This window comes from Dendrobates tinctorius, unplaced genomic scaffold (assembly GCF_039654945.1).
Source record: "Dendrobates tinctorius isolate UK_male_01 unplaced genomic scaffold, ASM3965494v1 ptg000155l, whole genome shotgun sequence".
NCBI lineage: Eukaryota > Metazoa > Chordata > Amphibia > Anura > Dendrobatidae > Dendrobates > Dendrobates tinctorius.
Genome location: NW_027361822.1, coordinates 17,078,811 through 17,098,582, shown reverse-complemented (window position 1 = coordinate 17,098,582; position 19,772 = coordinate 17,078,811). Strand labels below are relative to the sequence as shown.

Genomic DNA, 19,772 nt, shown 5'->3' with positions numbered 1-19,772 from the left:
TATAATTCCCCATATACAGTATGCTGGCCCCACACATATAATTCCCCATATATAGAATGATGGCCTCACACATATAATTCCCCATATACAGTATGCTGGCTCCACACATATAATTCCCCATATACAGTATGATGGCCCCACACATATAATTCCCTGTATATAATATGATGGCCCCTCACATATAATCCCACATATACAGTATGCTGGCCCCACACATATAATTCCCCATATATAGTATGATGGCCTCACACATATAATTCCCCTTATACAGTATGGTGGCTCCACACATATAATTCCCCATATACAGTATGATGGCCCCACACATATAATTCCCTGTATATAATATGATGGCCCCACACATATAATTCCCCATATATAGTATGATGGCCTCACACATATAATTCCCCATATACAGTGCTGGCTCCACACATATAATTCCCCATATACAGTATGCTGGCCCCACACATATAATTCCCCATATATAGTATGCTGGCCCCACACATATAATCCCCCATATATAGTATGATGGCCCCACACATATAATTCCCCATATATAGTATGATGACCCCACACGTATAATCCCCATATACAGTATGATGGCCCCACACATATAATCCCCCATATACAGTATGATGGCCCCACACATATAATCCCCCATATACAGTATGATGGCACCACACATATAATCCCCCGTATACAGTATGATGGCCCCACACATATAATCCCCCATATACAGTATGACAGCCCCACACATATAATTCCCCATATATAGTATGATGGCCCCACACATATAATTCTCCATATGTAGTATGATGGCCCCACACATATAATCCCCCATATACAGTATGACAGACCCACACATATAATTCCCCATATATAGTATGATGGCCCCACACATATAATCCTCCATATACAGTATGATGGCCCCACATGTATAATTCCCTGTATATAATATGATGGCACCACACATATAATCCCCCATATACAGTATGCTGTTCCCACACATATAATTCCCCATATACAGTATGATGGCCCCACTCATATAATTCCCCATATATAGTATGATGGCCCCACACATATAATTCCCCATATATAGTATGATGGCCCCACACATATAATTCCCCATATATAGTATGATGGCCCCACACATATAATTCCCCATATATAGTATGATGGCCCCACACATATAATTCCCCATATATAGTATGATGGCCTCACACATATAATCCCCCATATACATTATAATGGCCCCACACATATAATTCCCTGTATATAATATGATGGCACCACACATATAATTCCCCATATACAGTATGATAGCCCCACACATATAATTCCCTGTATATAATATGATGGCGCCACACATATAATTCCCCATATACAGTATGATGGCCCCACTCATATAATTCCCCATATACAGTATGCTGGCCCCACATGTATAATTCCCTGTATATAATATGATGGCCTCACGCATATAATTCCCCATATACAGTATGATAGCCCCACACATATAATTCCCTGTATATAATATGATGGCGCCACACATATAATCCCCCATATATAGTATGATAGCCCCACACATATAATTCCCTGTATATAATATGATGGCCTCACACATATAATCCCCCATATACAGTATGCTGCCCCACTCATATAAATCCCCATATACAGTATGCTGGCCCCACACATATAATTCCCCATATACAGTATGATGGCCCCACACATATAATTCCCTGTATATAATATGATGGCCCCTCACATATAATCCCCCATATACAGTATGCTGGCCCCACTCATATAATTCCCCATATACAGTATGCTGGCCCCACACATATAATTCCCTGTATATAATATGATGGCGCCACACATATAATCCCCCATATACAGTATGCTGCCCCACTCATATAAATCCCCATATACAGTATGCTGGCCCCACACATATAATTCCCCGTATACAGTATGATGGCCCCACACATATAATTCCCTGTATATAATATGATGGCCCCTCACATATAATCCCCCATATACAGTATGCTGGCCCCACTCATATAATTCCCCATATACAGTATGCTGGCCCCACACATATAATCCCCCATATACAGTATGCTGTTCCCACACATATAATCCCCCATATATAGTATGCTGGCCCCACACATATAATTCCCTGTATATAATATGATGGCACCACACATATAATTCCCCATATACAGTATGATAGCCCCACACATATAATTCCCCATATACAGTATGATGGCCCCACTCATATAATTCCCCATATATAGTATGATGGCCCCACACATATAATTCCCCATATATAGTATGATGGCCCCACACATATAATTCCCCATATATAGTATGATGGCCCCACACATATAATTCCCCATATATAGTATGATGGCCCCACACATATAATTCCCCATATATAGTATGATGGCCTCACACATATAATCCCCCATATACATTATAATGGCCCCACACATATAATTCCCCATATACAGTATGATAGCCCCACACATATAATTCCCTATATATAATATGATGGCGCCACACATATAATTCCCCACATACAGTATGATGGCCCCACTCATATAATTCCCCATATACAGTATGATGGCCTCACACATATAATTCCCCATATACAGTATGCTGGCCCCACACATATAATTCCCTGTATATAATATGATGGCCTCACGCATATAATTCCCCATATACAGTATGATAGCCCCACACATATAATTCCCTGTATATAATATGATGGCCCCACTCATATAATTCCCCATATACAGTATGCTGGCCCCACACATATAATTCCCCATATATAGTATGATGGCCTCACACATATAATTCCCCATATACAGTATGCTGGCCCCACACATAATTCCCTGTATATAATATGATGGCCTCACGCATATAATTCCCCATATACAGTATGATAGCCCCACACATATAATTCCCTGTATATAATATGATGGCCTCACACATATAATCCCCCATATACAGTATGCTGCCCCACTCATATAATTCCCCATATACAGTATGCTGGCCCCACACATAATTCCCCATATACAGTATGATGGCCCCACACATATAATTCCCTGTATATATTATGATGGCCCCTCACATATAATCCCCCATATACAGTATGCTGGCCCCACTCATATAATTCCCCATATACAGTATGCTGGCCCCACACATATAATTCCCCATATATAGTATGATGGCCTCACACATATAATTCCACATATACAGTATGCTGGCCCCACACATATAATTCCCTGTATATAATATGATGGCGCCACACATATAATCCCCCATATACAGTATGATAGCCCCACACATATATTTCCCTGTATATAATATGATGGCCCCACACATATAATTCCCCATATATAGTATGATGGCCTCACACATATAATTCCCCATATACAGTATGCTGGCTCCACACATATAATTCCCCATATACAGTATGCTGGCCCCACACTTATAATTCCCCATATATAGTATGCTTGCCCCACACATATAATCCCCCATATACAGTATGATGGCCCCACACATATAATTCCCCATATATAGTATGATGGCCCCACTGATATAATTCCCCATATACAGTATGATGGCCCCACTCATATAATTCCCCATATACAGTATGCTGGCCCCACACATATAATTCCCCATATACAGTATGATAGCCCCACACATATAATTCCCTGTATATAATATGATGGCGCCACACATATAATCCCCCATATACAGTATGCCGGCCACACACATATAATTCCCCATATATAGTATGATGGCCCCACACATATAATTCCCCATATATAGTATGATGGCCCCACACATATAATTCCCCATATATAGTATGATGGCCCCACACATATAATTCCCCATATATAGTATGATGGCCCCACACATATAATTCCCCATATATAGTATGATGGCCCCACACATATAATTCCCTATATATAGTATGCTGGCCCCACACATATAATCCCCCATATGCAGTATGATGGCCCGACACATATAATTCCCCATATATAGTTTGATGGCCCCACACATATAATTCCCCATATACAGTATGATAGCCCCACACATATAATTCCCTGTATATAATATGATGGCGCCACACATATAATTCCCCATATACAGTATGATGGCCCCACTCATATAATTCCCCATATACAGTATGATGGCCCCACTCATATAATTCCCCATATACAGTATGATGGCCCCACACATATAATTCCCCATATATAGTATGATGGCCTCACACATATAATTCCCCATATACAGTATGCTGGCCCCACACATATAATTCCCTGTATATAATATGATGGCCTCACACATATAATTCCCCATATACAGTATGATAGCCCCACACATATAATTCTCTGTATATAATATGATGGCGCCACACATATAATCCCCCATTTATAGTATTATAGCCCCACACATATAATTCCCTGTATATAATATGATGGCCTCACACATATAATCCCCCATATACAGTATGCTGGCCCCACTCATATAATTCCCCATATACAGTATGCTGGCCCCACACATATAATTCCCCATATAAAGTATGATGTCCCCACACATATAATTCCCTGTATATAATATGATGGCCCCTCACATATAATCCCCCATATACAGTATGTTGGCCCCACTCATATAATTCCCCATATACAGTATGCTGGCCCCACACATATAATTCCCCATATATAGTATGATGGCCTCACACATATAATTCCCCATATACAGTATGCTGGCCCCACACATATAATTCCCTGTATATAATATGATGGCGCCACACATATAATCCCCCATATACAGTATGATAGCCCCACACATATAATTCTTTGTATATAATATGATGGCAACACACATATAATTCCCCATATATAGTATGATGGCCTCACACATATAATTCCCCATATACAGTATGCTGGCTCCACACATATAATTCCCCATATACAGTATGCTGGCCCCACACATATAATTCCCCATATATAGTATGTTGGCCCCACACATATAATCCCCCATATACAGTATGATGGCCCCACACATATAATTCCCCATATATAGTATGATGACCCCACACGTATAATCCCCCATATACAGTATGATGGCACCACACATATAATCCCCCATATATAGTATGATGGCCCCACACATATAATTCCCCATATATAGTATGATGGCCCCACACATATAATTCTCCATATGTAGTATGATGGCGCCACACATATAATCCCCCACATACAATATGCCGGCCACACACATATAATCCTCCATATACAGTATGATGGCCCCACACGTATAATTCCCTCTATATAATATGATGGCACTATAAACCCCATATACAATATGATGACCCCACACATATAATGCCCCATATATAGTATGCTGGTCCCACACATATAATTCCCCATATACAGTATGCTGGCCCCACATATATAATCACCCATATGCAGTATGATGGCCCCACACGTATAATTCCCTGTATATAATATGATGGCACCACACATATAATCCCCCATATACAGTATGCTGTTCCAACACATATAATCCCCTATATATAGTATGATGGCCCCACACGTATAATTCCCCATATATAGTATGATGACCCCACACGTATAATCCCCCATATACAGTATGATGGCACCACACATATAATCCCCCATATACAGTATGATGGCCCCACACGTATAATTCCCTGTATATAATATGATGGCACCACACATATAATCCCCCATATACAGTATGCTGTTCCAACACATATAATCCCCTATATATAGTATGATGGCCCCACACGTATAATTCCCCATATATAGTATGATGACCCCACACGTATAATCCCCCATATACAGTATGATGGCACCACACATATAATCCCCCATATACAGTATGATGGCCCCACACGTATAATTCCCTGTATATAATATGATGGCACCACACATATAATCCCCCATATACAGTATGCTGTTCCAACACATATAATCCCCTATATATAGTATGATGGCCCCACACGTATAATTCCCCATATATAGTATGATGACCCCACACGTATAATCCCCCATATACAGTATGATGGCACCACTCATATAATCCCCCATATACAGTATGATGGCCCCACACGTATAATTCCCTGTATATAATATGATGGCACCACACATATAATCCCCCATATACAGTATGCTGTTCCAACACATATAATCCCCTATATATAGTATGATGGCCCCACACGTATAATTCCCCATATATAGTATGATGACCCCACACGTATAATCCCCCATATACAGTATGATGGCACCACACATATAATCCCCCATATACAGTATGCTGTTCCCAGACATATAATCCCCCATATATAGTATGCTGGCCCCACACATATAATCCCCCATATACAGTATGCTGGCCCCACACATATAATCACCCATATATAGTATGCTGGCCCCACACATATAATCCCCCATATATAGTATGCTGGCCCCACACATATAATCACCCTTATATAGTATGATGACCCCACACATATAATCCCCTATATACAGTATGCTGGCCCCACACATATAATTCCCCATATACAGTATGCCGGCCACACACATATAATTCCCCATTTATGGTATGATGGCCCCACACGTATAATTCTCCATATACAGTATGATGGCCCCACACATATAATCCCCCATATAGAGTATGCTGGCCACACACATATAATTCCCCATATATAGTATGATGGCCCCACACATATAATTCCCCATATATAGTATGATGGCACCACACATAATTCCCCATATATAGTATGCTGGCCCCACACATATATTTCCCCATTTATAGTATGATGGCCCCACAGGTATAATTCTCCATATATAGTATGATGGCCCCACACATATAATTCCCCATATACAGTATGCCGGCCACACACATATAATTTCCCATATACAGTATGATGCCCACGCACATAAAATTCCCCATATATAGTATGATGGCCCCACACATATAATTCCCCATATATAGTATGATAGCCCCACACATATAATCCCCCATATACAGCATGATGTACCAACACATATAATCCCCCATATATAGTATGATGGCCTCACAAAGATATTTCCCCATATATATTATGATGTCCCCACACATATAATTCCCCATATATAGTATGATGGCCCCACACATGTAATTCCCCATATACAGTATGCTGGCCCCACACATATAATTCCTCATATATAGTATGATGGCCCCACACATATAATCACCCATATGCAGTATGATGTCCCCACTCATATAATCCCCCATATACAGTATGATGGCCCCACACGTATAATTCCCTGTATATAATATGATGGCACCACACATATAATCCCCCATATACAGTATGCTGTTCCCACACATATAATCCCCCATATATAGTATGCTGGCCCCACACATATAATCCCCCATATACAGTATGCTGGCCCCACACATATAATCCCCCATATATAGTATGCTGGCCCCACACATATAATCCCCCATATATAGTATGCTGGCCCCACACATATAATCCCCCTTATATAGTATGCTGGCCCCACACATATAATCCCCCATCTACAGTATGCTGGCCCCACACATATAATTCCCCATATACAGTATGCCGGCCACACACATATAATTCCCCATTTATAGTATGATGGCTCCACACGTATAATTCTCCATATACAGTATGATGGCCCCACACATATAATCCCCCATATACAGTATGCCGGCCACACACATATAATTCCCCATATATAGTATGATGGCCCCACACATATAATTCCCCATATATAGTATGATGGCACCACACATAATTCCCCATATATAGTATGCTGGCCCCACACAAATAATTCCCCATATATAGTATGATGGCCCCACACGTATAATTCTCCATATATAGTATGATGGCCCCACACATATAATTCCCCATTTATAGTATGATGGCCCCACACGTATAATTCTCCATATATAGTATGATGGCCCCACACATATAATTCCCCATATACAGTATGCCGGCCACACACATATAATTTCCCATATACAGTATGATGGCCACGCACATAAAATTCCCCATATATAGTATGCTGGCACCACACATATAATTCCCCATATATAGTATGATGGCCCCACACATATAATTCCCCATATATAGTATGATAGCCCCACACATATAATCCCCCATATACAGCATGATGTACCAACACATATAATCCCCCATATATAGTATGATGGCCTCACAAAGATATTTCCCCATATATTATGATGTCCCCACACATATAATTCCCCATATATAGTATGATGGCCCCACACATGTAATTCCCCATATACAGTATGCTGGCCCCACACATATAATTCCTCATATATAGTATGATGGCCCCACACATATAATCACCCATATGCAGTATGATGTCCCCACTCATATAATCCCCCATATACAGTATGATGGCCCCACACGTATAATTCCCTGTATATAATATGATGGCACCACACATATAATCCCCCATATACAGTATGCTGTTCCCACACATATAATCCCCCATATATAGTATGCTGGCCCCACACATATAATCCCCCATATACAGTATGCTGGCCAGACACATATAATCCCCCATATATAGTATGCTGGCCCCACACATATAATCCCCCATATATAGTATGCTGGCCCCACACATATAATCCCCCTTATATAGTATGCTGGCCCCACACATATAATCCCCCATCTACAGTATGCTGGCCCCACACATATAATTCCCCATATACAGTATGCCGGCCACACACATATAATTCCCCATTTATAGTATGATGGCTCCACACGTATAATTCTCCATATACAGTATGATGGCCCCACACATATAATCCCCCATATACAGTATGCCGGCCACACACATATAATTCCCCATATATAGTATGATGGCCCCACACGTATAATAATAATAATAATAAATTTTATTTTTATAGCGCCGACATATTCCGCAGCACTTTACATTTCAGAGGGGATTTGTACAGACAATAGACATTACAGCATAACAATAATCACATACAGTAGATTATAACAAATACCAAGAGGAGTGAGGGCCCTGCTCGCAAGCTTACAGTCTATGAGGAAAGAGGTAGACACGAAAGGTGGGTGGTAACAGTTGCCCTGATTGTATGGACCAGCCATAATGTTAAGTGTGTAACAGTACAGACACAGAGGGCTAATGGATGCATAAAGCATGTGGGAACATGATGCTGGGAACCTGGTTATGGTAAAATTTTTGGCTCTGCCACACAGGGATAGGTTAGGTTAATGTGTTGAGGCGATAGGCCAGTCTGAATAAATGCGTTTTCAGGACACGCTTAAAATTGTGGGGACTGGGGACTAATCGTATTGACCTGGGAAGTGCATTCCAAAGAATTGGCGCGGCACGTGTAAAGTCTTGGAGACGGGAGTGGGAGGTTCTGACTATTGAGGATACTAACCTCAGGTCATCAGCAGAACGGAGGGCGCGGGTAGGGTGGTATACTGAAACAAGGGAGGAGATGTAGGGTGGTGCTGAGCCATGGAGGGCTTTGTGGGTGAGGGTAATAAGTTTATACTGAATTCTGGAGTGGATGGGTAGCCAGTGTAATGACTGGCACAAGGTAGAGGCATCGGTGTAACGATTGGTGAGGAATATGATCCTGGCTGCAGCATTCAAGACAGATTGGAGAGGGGAGAGTTTTGTAAGAGGGAGACCGATTAGAAGAGAGTTACAATAGTCGAGACGAGAATGAATAAGAGAAACAGTAAGAGTTTTTGCAGAGTCAAAAGTAAGAAAAGGTCGAATTCTAGAAATGTTTTTGAGGTGCAGATGACAAGAGCGAGCCAGTGATCGAATGTGGGGGGCAAAGGAAAGCTCGGAATCAAGTATGACCCCAAGACAGCGGGCATGTTGCTGGGGAGTAATAGTGGAACCACAGACGGAAATGGCAATGTCGGGTGTAGGTACATTAGTAGCGGGAGGAAACACAAGGAGTTCAGTCTTTGATAGGTTCAGTTTCAGATATAGTGAGGACATGATATTAGACACAGCGTTTAGACAATCGCCAGTGTTTTCTAGAAAGGCTGGCGTGATGTCAGGAGAAGAAGCGTATAATTGGGTGTCATCAGCATAGAGATGGTACTGGAAACCAAATCTACTGATTGTTTGACCAATAGGGGCAGTGTACAAGGAGAAGAGGAGGGGGCCTAGAACCGATCCTTGAGGAACCCCAACAGTAAGAGGAAGGTGAGAGGAGGAGGAACCGGCAAAAGAAACAGTAAAGGAGCGGTCGGAGAGATAGGAGGAGAACCAGGAGAGAACGGTGTCCTTGAGGCCAATGGAACGGAGCATAGTGAGGAGGAGCTGATGATCCACAGTGTCGAATGCTGCAGAGAGATCCAAGAGAATTAGCATGGAGTAATGACCATTTGATTTAGCTGTTAGCAGATCATTAGAGACTTTAGTGAGGGCAGTTTCAGTGGAGTGTAAAGAGCGGAAACCGGATTGGAGAGGGTCGAGAACAGAGTTTTCTGAGAGATAGCGGATAAGACGGGAGTGGACCAGGCGTTCCAGGAGTTTAGAGATGAAGGGAAGATTAGAGACAGGTCTATAGTTAGCGGCACAATTTTGGTCGAGGGATGGTTTTTTAAGTAGTGGATGTATGATGGCATGCTTAAATGAGGAGGGAAAAATACCAGAAGAGAGAGAGAGGTTAAATATTTTAGTTAGGTGAGGGGTGACAGCAGGGGAAAGGGACTGGAGGAGATGTGACGGAAATGGGTCACTGGTGCAAGTAGTTGGGCGAGAAGATGCAAGGAGCCTGCTTACTTCTTCTTCTGTGACTGGTTCAAAATCAGAGAGTGAGTTAGATGCAGTGGGGGAGGGAGGACAGTGCATGGTATGAGGGGATTTGGAGATAATTTCCTGTCGGATCTGGTCAATTTTTTCTTTGAAGTAATTGGCCAGATCGTCAGCTCGGAGCTCAGTGGTTGGGGCCTGTACTCTTGGATTGAGTAGAGAATGAAAAGTGTCAAAGAGACGTTTCGGGTTATTGGACAGTGAGATGATGAGGGTGTTGAAATAGGTTTGTTTGGAGAGGTGAAGGGCAGTGTTGTATGTTCTAAGCATAAACTTAAAATGGATGAAATCTTCGTGTAGATTGGATTTTCTCCACAGACGTTCGGCGCACCTGGAGCACCGCTGCAGGAAACGTGTTTGCACCGTGTGCCAGGGTTGTCGCCGTCTGCGTTGTGGTGTTCTATTTATAGGGGGTGCAAATTCATCCAGGGCAGTTTGAAGTGTTTCATTGTAATGCTTCAAAGCAGAATCAGGACATGAGAGGGAGGAGATAGGGGCCAATGAAGACTGCAAGTTCTTCAGAAGTTTCTGGGTGTTAATGGCCTGTGTGTTTCTATAAGTCTGGACAGTGGGGGTGACCTGAGCAGCCTGGCAGTTCTTTATAGAGAATGAAAGAAGATTGTGGTCAGAGAGCGGGAGAGGGGAGTTTGCAAAATCATCCACTGCACAAAGCCGAGAGAAGACCAAGTCGAGGGAGTTTCCGTCTTCATGCGTTGGAGAATTAGTAAGCTGCGAAAGGCCAAATGAGGAGGTTAGAGATAAAAGGTGAGTAGCAGATGGGGAGAGGGGAAGAGCAATGGGGATGTTGAAATCTCCCATGATGAGGGTAAGGATGTCACAGGAGAGAAAATGTGGAAGCCAAGTGGCAAAATGATCCAGGAACTGATGGGAGGGGCCGGGAGGACGATATACCACCGCCACTCGCATGGAGAAGGGGGTGTAGAGTCTGACGGCATGGACCTCAAAAGAAGGGAAGACAAGTGAGGGTAGTTGAGGGATAACCTGAAAGGTACATTTTGGTGATAGGAGCAGACCAACGCCTCCACCAGCTCTATTGTCTGATCTTGGGGTATGAGAGAAGTGTAGCCCCCCGTATGAAAGAGCAGCAGCAGCGGTAGAATCTGACTGCTGGATCCAGGTTTCAGTAAGAGCCAGGAGGTTAAGAGAATTAAAAAGGAAGAAGTCATGAATGAAGGAGAGTTTGTTACACACTGAGCGAGAATTCCAAAGTGCACAATTAAGAGAGACAGATGGCATGCAGGGAATATTAATAAGATTAGAGGGGTTTCTGAGTGTAGCAGTGGGGGGGTTTGACTTTCTATAACATGGGGGACCAGGGTTGGGAGCAATGTCTCCTGCAACTAGGAGAAGGAGGATAGAAAGAGTGAGCAGATGGTTAAGTGATTTGTGAGAGCGTCTCTGGTGTTGAATGGTGGGACTGGCTGGATCTGTGCAATTTAACAATGTGAAAAGAGCATGAGTGCTATACATAGGAGAGGAAAGGAGCGAGGGGCCAATATGGATGGAGTGTGGAGAGTTAATGCCAGGGCGGTGGATGTGTGTGAATGCAGCGGCCAGGATAAAAATTACACAAATGCATATGGTATTTATTTGTTGTACTCCAAATGTACAGAGAGTAGATGTATATAAATGTCTTACCTGTCTCCTGCCCTGTCTAACTGCCATGTTATAACTGCCAGAAGTACTTTGATACATGTACTTCGATTACATGTGCATAAATGCCACCCCTGCATAAATGCTCCCCCTAGCTATGTCTGAATATATAGGAGGTTAAGGCTAAGTTTTTTTTTTTTTTTTGGCTCTCTCTTCTCGTTAATCAATCACACTAAATTGAGACACCAGGACCCAATAAAATGTTGTGGTCAAATAAACACATGTCCAGCACTACATGGATCATAAAGCACTTTGAAAAGTTTCTTGACCTCACAACATAAGGGGACAAGCAGAGTAAGTTGAAATAACTATATACCAGATATAAGCTTGCAGAGTTGAAAACACATAGATAGCATTCAGGATTAACTGCTTGCTGACATTGAATGGAGACACAGGAGTGGATTCAGAGCAGAGATTGGAAAAGCTGGTTACCAGATATAAGCTTGCAGAGTTGAAAACACATAGATAGCATTCAGGATTAACTGCTTGCTGACATTGAATGGAATATAATTCTCCATATATAGTATGATGGCACCACACATAATTCCCCATATATAGTATGCTGGCCCCACACATATAATTCCCCATATATAGTATGATGGCCCCACACATATATTTCCCCATATATAGTATGATGGCCCCACACGTATAATTCTCCATATATAGTATGTTGGCCCCACACATATAATCCCCCATATACAGTATGCTGGCCCCACACATATAATTCCCCATATACAGTATGATGGCCTCACACATATAATTCCCCATATACAGTATGATGGCCTCACACATATAATTCCCCATATACAGTATGATGGCCTCACACATATAATTCCCCATATATAGTATGCTGGCCCCACACATATAATTCCCCATATATAGTATGATGGCCCCACACATATATTTCCCCATATATAGTATGATGGCCCCACACATATAATTCCTCATATATAGTATGATGGCCCCACACGTATAATTCTCCATATATAGTATGTTGGCCCCACACATATAATCCCCCATATACAGTATGCTGGCCCCACACATATAATTCCCCATATACAGTATGATGGCCTCACACATATAATTCCCCATATACAGTATGATGGCCTCACACATATAATTCTCCATATATAGTATGATGACCCCACACAAATAATTCCCCATATATAGTATGATGGCCCCACACATATAATCCCCCATATACAGTATGATGGCCCCACACATATAATCCCCCATATACAGTATGATGCCACCACACGTATACCCTGTATATAATATGACGGCTCCACACATATAATTCCCCATATACAGTATGATGGCCTCACACATATAATCCCCCATATCCAGTATGATGGCACCACACATATAATTCTCCATATATAGTATGATGACCCCACACAAATAATTCCCCATATATAGTATGATGGCCCCACACATATAATCCCCCATATACAGTATGATGGCCCCACACATATAATCCCCCATATACAGTATGATGTCACCACACGTATAATTCCCTGTATATAATATGACGGCACCACACATATAATTCCCCATATATAGTATGATGACCCCACACAAATAATTCCCCATATATAGTATGATGGCCACACACATATAATCCCCCATATACAGTATGATGTCACCATACGTATAATTCCCTGTATATAATATGACGGCACCACACATATAATTCCCCATATATAGTATACTGGGCTCACAAAGTACTGATTGATATATATGTATATAACAAAAAAAATACTCACCTCCCTTACTCTTCATTCCCTGCTGTTTCATCGGGTCGTGGCTGCAGCGTTAGTAGAGTCACGGGTGGCAGAGCAGAGTGCATGCTCTCTGTTCACAGACAGCGCTGACACATATCCGTGCCACAGCTTTTCCGGCTGCAGTCACACGTGCGTAGCAGCGTTCAGATGATGAACGTTGCGTGCTTATGCGCACCCCGCCCTGGTGATAATGAACAACCAGGGCAGGTATCTGCAATGTGCTCTGAGCCGCCGCAAATCTGTTCTGAGGACCGGTGGTTGGGGACCCCTCAAATATTTATTCCAGGTACACTAATAGCTCGGCGTTGCAGTGATCTGGCCCATTCTCCAAAGTATCTCAGGAGATGTTTTTCTACACACACAACAACCCCAGGCTGCATATTGCTTGTGGTACTGTGAGCTGCCTGCGTGGTCTAAACGTGCTCTCATGTTCTGCAGCGTCTCCTGACTTCTCTGCCATTGAGCATTTCTGAGACATCATTGGTTGGCAACTGCAAATTAAGCTGCCAGCAGCAGATCTTGAGGATTTTCTTGCCCAAGTACATTCAATGCAGCAGAACATTCCTCATACGACCATTAATAACCTCACTGATAGCAACCAAAGCACGTAAGTTATTTTTTCAACTGAAAATATAAAGATATTTAGAAAATTTTGCTTCTATTTTTCATCGTTTCCAAATTACTAACATGTTTTTCCATCCTGTGATTTCCATAATTCCACAACTTTTCCCTCTGAGTGTTACAATTTTAATATTGAGGAGTGTGGCAAGTGTGACATTTTGTGGTACGTCTTCACAACTGCTCCCAAGGATTAGCATTGCCTGCCAGGCTGACATCATGTCAACAGTACAGCAATCAATCAGTAAGCTGACTAGTTGCCACACTGTCAATCTAATGTCAGCGCTGCAGCCAATGCCAGACATGCGGAGTAGAGTCAGAGACTCACCAGTGGACCCAAGGAAGTCCACCTCAGATAGTATTTTTTAAAGCCAAATGCAATGATGGACATATTTTATTTGAAAGCCAACAACCCCTTCAATGGTATTGGTCAGTTGTTCTGTCATGATCATGCTTACCAGCAAGGTTGTGTAAATTGTGGAAAGCTGATGATGTCCGAAACAGACAGTGGATCCACAGAATGCTTGGTAGTTAGACATGCAAGGACTCCCTAGGAAACAGGAATTAGTTGCTGACTGGCATTATACAGTTTAAGAAGTTAAAAAATAATTAGGTCATGCAGAGAAGGGATATAGATGGATGTATAAGCATTGGATGAGGCAGGAAGCAGTTCAGGAGCAACCCAAGATCAATTTTTAGCAATGATTCAATGTCTATTAAAAAATAAATATACTATTATCTTTTTTTGTCAGCTAACCGGACCGTGATCTCAGAGAAATACCTGATATTTTCAGATTTTAATGCAAGTGATCCTAATATCATACCTGATACTTTTGAAAAGCATCCCATTACACCAGACGTACCTCTACTCCTTCTTAAGAAAAATAAATATAACAAAAGGGATGGTGAACATCCAAGAGCACATACAAGAAAGAAGCCATTTTCATGTTCGGAATGTGGAAAATGTTGTATATCAAAATCTGAACTTGCTAAACATCAGAGAATTCACACAGGAGAGAAGCCATTTTCTTGCTCGGAATGTCAAAAAAGTTTTTCTGACAAATCATCTCTTGCTCAGCATCAGAAAATTCACACGGGAGAAGCCATTTTCATGTTCAGAATGTGGTAAATGTTTTAATCGGAAGAAAAATCTTGATACACATCTTAATATTCACATAGGAGAGGAGCCATTTTCATGTTCAGAATGTGAAAAAAGTTTTTCAAACAAATCATCTCTTGCTCAGCATCAGAAAATTCACACAGGGGAAAAGATATTTTCATGTTCCGAATGTGGGAAATGTTGTATAACGAAATGTGATCTTACTAAACATCAGAGAATTCACACAGGTGAGAAGCCATTTTCATGCTCAGAATGTGAAAAAAGTTTTTCAGACAAATCAACTTTTGTTCGGCATCAGAAAATTCACACAAGGGAGAAGCCATTTTCATGTTCAGACTGTGGTAAATGTTTTTTTATCAGAAGTCATATCTTGCTGCACATTTGAAAATTCACACAGGGAAAAAGCCATTTTCATGCTCAGAATGTGAAAAAAGATTTTCAAACAAATCATCTCTTGCTCAGCATCAGAAAATTCACACAGGGGAAAAGATATTTTCATGTTCAGAATGTGGGAAATGTTGTATAACGAAATCTGATCTATCTAAACATCAGAGAATTCACACAGGGGAGAAGCCATTTTCATGCTCAGAATGTGTAAAAAGTTTTTCAGACCAGTCATCTCTTGCTCAACATCAGAAAATTCACACAGGGGAGAAACCATTTTCTTGTTCAGAATGTGGGAAATGTTGTATAACAAAATCTGATCTATCTAAACATCAGAGAATTCACACAGGGGAGAAGCCATTTTCTTGTACAGAGTGCGGTAAATGTTTTGCACAAAAATCACAATTTCTTCGACACCAGAGAGTTCACAAAGGGGAGAAGCCATTTTCATGTTCAGAATGTGGGAAATGTTTTACAGGGAAATCAGATCTTGTAATACATCAACGATATCACACAGGGGAGAAGCCATTTTCATGTTTAGAATGTGAGAAATGTTTTACAGAGAAATCACAACTTCTTAAACATCACAGATGTCACACAGGGGAGAAACCATTTTTATGTTCAGAATGTGGAAAATGTTTTAATAGACAAACAAATCTTGCTAGACATCTGAAAATTCACACAGGGGAGAAGCCATTTTAATGTTTAGAATGTGGGAAATGCTGGTCTTCAAAATCTGATCTTGCTAAACATAAGATAATTCACACAGGGGAGAAACTATTCTCATGTTCAGCATGTGGAAAATGTTTTCAACAGAAAAAAACTACTAGACAACTGAGAAAGCACACAAGGGAGTAGCCATTTTTACATGTTTATTTTTTTTTTACTCAGAAATCACTCGGACAGGTAGACACTTTTTTTAAATACCGTAATTTACTTTGCAAATTGTATGAGTGACAGTGAATGTTAATTCACTTGTCATCATACAAGAGAAATGTAAAACAATTTAAAGCACTAAATGATGACTAATAAATGTAATCAATTACCAATAAACATCTGTTATCAACAAGCAAACAATGGAAATAAAGCATCTATAAACTGATTGCTGCACCTTATTAGAGGCACCCATCTATTAGTACATTGGACATCCTCTGGCCTTTCTAAGTGCTGCAAATTCTTGTCACAAAAAATTGAAATGCAGGAATATTGGCCCATGCAGGCTGGATGTCTTCTCACAAATATTGGCAGAAAATAAATCCGTTTACTTTTAATTCTAATTCAGAAGTCAGTGATCTTCTTGTATGCAAAAATATAGGTAACTTGTGGGGAGGTTCCACTCTTGGCACATGAGGGACTTTCCAAACTAGACATGGCATCCGCTAATGATTCCAGCAAATTTTCCATCCAAAATGTCAAATGGCACTCCTTCCCTTCCGAGCCTTGCCAATCAGTAGTTTTCACATATTGGGTATCTGCGTACTCAGGAGAGATTGCACAACAAATTGGAGCATTTTCTCCTGTTAGCTTTGTGAAAATAAAAAAATTGGGGCTAAAAGAACATTTTTTTGGAAGAATGTGATATTTTAAAATTTTTACGGCTCAACATAATAGACTTCTGTGATGCACCTGGGGGTTCATGGTGCTCACCACACATCTAGATAAGTTCCCGGAGGGGTTTAGTTTCTAAAATTGTGTCACTTGTGGGGGTTTCCCACTATTTACGCACATCAGAGACTCTCCAAATGCGGCATAGCAACCGCTAATGATTCCAGCAAATTTTGCATTCAAAAAGTCAAATGGAATGCCTTCCTTTTTGAGCTCTGTCATGCTCCAAAACAAAATTTTCCCTCCACATATGGAGCATCGGCGTACTCAGAAGAAATTGTACAAAAGATTGCATGGTGCAATTTCTCCTGTTGCCATTTTTTGTGTGAAAAATTTGACTTTTTTATTTTCGCGGCTCAATGTTATAAACTTCTGTGAAGCACCTGGGGGTTTATGGTGCATACCAGACATCTAAATATGTTCCCTGAGGGGTCTAGTTTCCAAAATGAGGTCACTTATGAACGGTTTCCACTGTTTAGGCACATCAGGGACTCTGTAAATGTGACATGGTGTCGGCTAATTCTAGCAAATTTTTCATTTAAAAAGTCAGATAGTGCTCCTTCCCCTTTGAGCTCCTTCCCTTTTGTGCCTAGTAGTTTTCCACAACATATGGGGTATCACGGTACTTAAGAGAAAATTGCACAACATATGTTGGGGTCCATTTTGTCCTGTTACCTGTTTTTTTATTTTTTTGTGAAAATAAAAAAATTGAGTTTAAAGTAAAACTTTTGTGAAAAAAGTTAAATGTTGATTTTCTCCTTACACAATTCTTGTGAAGGACCTGAAGGGTTAATAAATTTCTTGAATGTGGTTTTGAGCACCTTGAGGGATGCAGTTTTTAGAAAGTGTAACTCTGGGTATTTTCTGTCATATAGGCCCCTCAAACTCACTTCAAATGTGATACAGTCACTAAAAAAATGGTTTCGTAAATTTAGTATGAAAAAGGAGATCGCTGGTCAACTTTTAACCCTTATAACTTCCTTTTCCAAACATTTTATTGGGGTTTTAACAATATAAAGGAAGGGAAAGGAGAGAGGGGGGAGGGAGGAAACAGGGAAAAGGACCAGGTGGCCCCAAATGTCAAAATAGACAAAAGATAACAAGTCATATAAAACACTTGTAACATATAACAATGTGAACAGTAACTACAATGAATACCCATTTCACCAGAATTACAATAAAAGGCAAAGTGAATGGAGTGCTCCCTAGGGAAACAACTCCGTCCATCGTGACCACTTTTTGGTGAATTTAGTGAGGTTGTTTTTGATCGTAGCAATCTTATGTTCAAAGGATCTATGGAGGGTTAATATATCCTTGATATCCTGAAGTTTGGGTGGATCGGGTCGTTTCCAGTGAAAAGCGATTGAGTTTTTTGTAACTAGCAGTATGTAAATAATTAGGGGGATTGTTGGATGATCTATATTGTCTGAATTGAGAGAAAGGAGAGCTAGTTGGGGGAGTGCTGGAGATGGGTTTGATGAGCAATGAATTAATAAGGTTTGATATATCTTTCCATAGGGGCTGAAGAAGGGGGCAATACCAAAAGATATGAGATATGGTACCATAGTGACCACAACCCCTCCAGCAATCCGGGGAGAATTCGGGATTGATCTTGGAGAGCCTAGCAGGAGTATAGTACCATCTCGACAAAATTTTGTGATGAGTCTCCTGCAAGGACATTGAGATGGAGGAGGCGTAAGAAATTTC

The 19,772-nt window shown here is 41.0% G+C and overlaps 1 pseudogene; it reads left to right on the top strand.

The window, feature by feature from the left end:
• Positions 1-18,790, top strand: part of LOC141051129 (uncharacterized) — a 37,380-nt pseudogene extending 18,590 nt beyond the window's left edge.
• The last annotated feature ends 982 nt before the right edge of the window (positions 18,791-19,772 follow it).